General features: G+C 49.3%; 1 non-coding gene across 1 annotated transcript; it reads left to right on the top strand.

The window, feature by feature from the left end:
• Nucleotides 1-2,325: 2,325 nt before the first annotated feature.
• Nucleotides 2,326-2,432, top strand: LOC130500860 (small nucleolar RNA R71). Its single transcript, XR_008939380.1, has one exon. It is a non-coding gene; the product is annotated as a small nucleolar RNA R71 (small nucleolar RNA).
• The last annotated feature ends 686 nt before the right edge of the window (nt 2,433-3,118 follow it).

Below are 3,118 nucleotides of genomic sequence, written 5' to 3' on the forward strand. Positions count from 1 at the left end.
AACATCTTTTAGATTCGGGTTTAACCTCCTCTGATGTTCTACAGAAGTCATCGATTCATCTTCCAGGTGTATTCTATGCATGCACAGATCAGGTGAAATGCCAGGTATGTCAGCTAGAGAGTAACCTAAAGCCTTACGATATTTCCTCAGCTCACACAAAAGCAGAGCAGTCTCTGCATTGTTCAGGTCAGCATTCACAATGACAGGATATGTGGAGTTGGGTCCAAGAAATGCATACCTGAGTCCCTTGGGAAGGGATTTGAGCTCTACCTTTGGAGCTTTCAGCTCGCTCCATGAGTCATCGGGCTGAGCTGCCGGAACAGTCGGGTTCTGAGGCGTGGTTGTTCCAGTTGATGTGCTGGAGTCACTGTTCTCCCCCAGACTTAGATTCGCCACCATCCTCTCCATACTCCTGGCTGAATCCAGGAACTTGGCATAGGCATCAGCATCAACACTCTCTAAGCTTTGCTCGGCTTCAGCTCTGACTAAGGCGAGTTCAAGTGGATCCTCGGTGAGAATCTCCTCGATCATACCTTCATGCGGCTCTAGGGGATCACCATCTTCTTGGACAGTGAAGGTTTGTCCATCCAGCATCGGCTTCTTGAGCATCTGATCCATCTCAAACTTCATCACAATATCTCCAAGGTGGAGATCGATCTTCCCTTGTCGGACATCAATAATAGCTCCGACAGTGCAGAGGAATGGTCTGCCTAGGATCAGGGGATCATTGGAGTCTTCCTCGACTTCCAGAACAACGAAATCGGCAGGAACAATTGTATTCCCAACCAGAACTTGAAGATCTTCGAGGATTCCAACTGGAGACTTCACAGATCGATCAGCAAACACTAGTGACATCCTGGTAGGCTTGAAGTCCGAGTATCCAAGGCGCTTAGCCACAGTGTATGGCATGAGGTTTATGCTCGACCCTAGATCGACCAATGAGCATGAGAAAAGTGTTCTCCAATCTGAACCGAGAGAACAAACTTTCCCGGATCACCCATCTTCTTGATCCTTCTGTTCTGGAGCACCGCGCTGCACTCCTTAGAGACAATCATGAACTCACTGTCATCAGATATCTTCCCAGAGATCAGTCCTTTGACAAAGCTACGCATGGATGGTATCATCTGGATCGCACTCATCAGAGGGAGCTTGACAGTTAGGTCTTCTAGCATCTTCCTGCACTTCATCTCTTCCTTATCCTTGCGTGTAGCCTTAGCTGGAACAGGGTAAGGAACTTTTGGCACATACTGACGAGCAGGAGAAGGCGCTGCAGTCGGTGGAACAACCCCAGCGGGTCGCTCTGCTTCCGTCGGAACAGTCTCAGTAGGTTGTTCTGCATCATCCTCATCTGTGGGTACAGCTTTAGATGGCTGATCCGACTCCTTCTGCTTTCCTTTCTCAGCCGATGTGAATCTCCTGGGGTCTAGATCAGGCAGTTGCTTTCCACTCCTCAACCCTACTGCATTGCACTCCTTGGGGTTTTGTCTGTTTTCCAGGGAGAGTTCCTTGCTGTCTCTTCACGTTCTCAGCAGTCTGAGCAATCTGAATATCCATCTGTCTCATATGGCTTGAGACATTGTCATACTTCACACTCAGGTCATTGAACATATGATTCATCCTGGTGTTGATGTCGTTTGTGACCTGGTTCAGTGCTTTCCCTTGGATCTGCTGTCCTTGGAGCAGCTGACTCATCATATTGGCGAGACTCTTCATGTCATCATGCGGAGCAGTCTGAGTCGGTTGTGCAGCTTGCTGATTAACCGGCTGTTTCTGGCTGTGGAACTGAGCATTCTGAGCTGGGTTAAGGACAAAGGTTCTTCCCTGATTGCCATAAGGCCTTTGGTATCCACTGTTCTGACCTGGTTCCCTTGAGCTTTATCGTCTGGTTTAGGGGCATTGAACAGGTGGGGATTGTTCCTCACGTTAGGGTTCGGGTGATAGTTCTTGAACTGCCATCCTTGCCCATTCACATAACTCACTTCATGCTGATCCTCAGCCGACTGATCCGCCTCTGATGTGCCTTCTGCGGTTGCTTTATCCTGTGGGGATTCTTCCATGATGAAGACCTGGTTCTGGTTACTCTTAATCAGCTGGTCGACCTTGGCAGAGAGCTCATCAATCTTGCTGTTGTCGATGCTCTTCACCTTCTGAGTGCGATCAGTCTCGCGGTTATTGTCAGCTGAGCTTGAGGCCATGTTCTCAATCAACTCGAATGCACCTTGAGTGGACTGAGTCATGAAGTCTCCCTTACTGGCTGAGTTCAAAGCGTTCCTGTACTCCCAGCCTACTCCATCGTAGAACACTCCCAGCAGATAGTCTTCCTCAAAACCGTGATGTGGGCACTCTCTGCGGTAGACATTGAATCGCTCCCAAGCATCACAGAACGGCTCGTCCACCAATTGTTTGAAGGTCACGATCTTCTGTCTCAGAGCTGCTGTCTTCGATTTCGTGTAGAAGTGGCTTAAGAAAGCCTCTCGGACTTGTTCCCAAGTGGTGAGTGATCCGGTGGGTAGTGAATCAAGCCAGCGAGCAGCTTTCCCATCAAGAGAGAAAGGGAACAGAGTACACTTGATGTAATCGGGTGGTACTCCATTCGCTTTAGTGAAACCACACATCTTCTCAAAGTGCTCGATGTGGTCCATCGGTATCTCAGCAGGAAGCCCATTGAAGATCTTCCTTTGCACTAGACTTATCAAGGCTGGCTTGATCTCGAAGTCTTGCCTTGTGCACGGTGGAGGGGTTATGGCAGATCGCGTAGCGGGCAGATTACGCAGTAAGTTTCTCTGGCCGATCTGGACCACTCCCTCTTGTTGGTTCGCAGCATTCAGAGCAGCTTGCTCGGCAGCAGCTTGCTGCGCTTGGATCGTCTGCTGCATCTGCTGCATCTGCTGTTGCATGAGTGCAAACGCAGCAGTGAGATCATCTGGATGATCACCCATGTCGGTGTTCGTTGATCTCGGCTGTTGACGGTTCTGTCGTTCCAATCTCGCTAGTTCTTCGTTAGAAAGCTGATGCAATGGCCCTTGTGCGTTGCTCCGAGTATGTCTACTGGTCATGCACCTGGATCATCAGCTGAAACAAAGAAAATAACACGAGTTAGATATCTTAGACTAGTATG

Source organism: Raphanus sativus, unplaced genomic scaffold (assembly GCF_000801105.2).
Source record: "Raphanus sativus cultivar WK10039 unplaced genomic scaffold, ASM80110v3 Scaffold0049, whole genome shotgun sequence".
In the NCBI taxonomy this organism is placed as follows: Eukaryota; Viridiplantae; Streptophyta; class Magnoliopsida; order Brassicales; family Brassicaceae; genus Raphanus; species Raphanus sativus.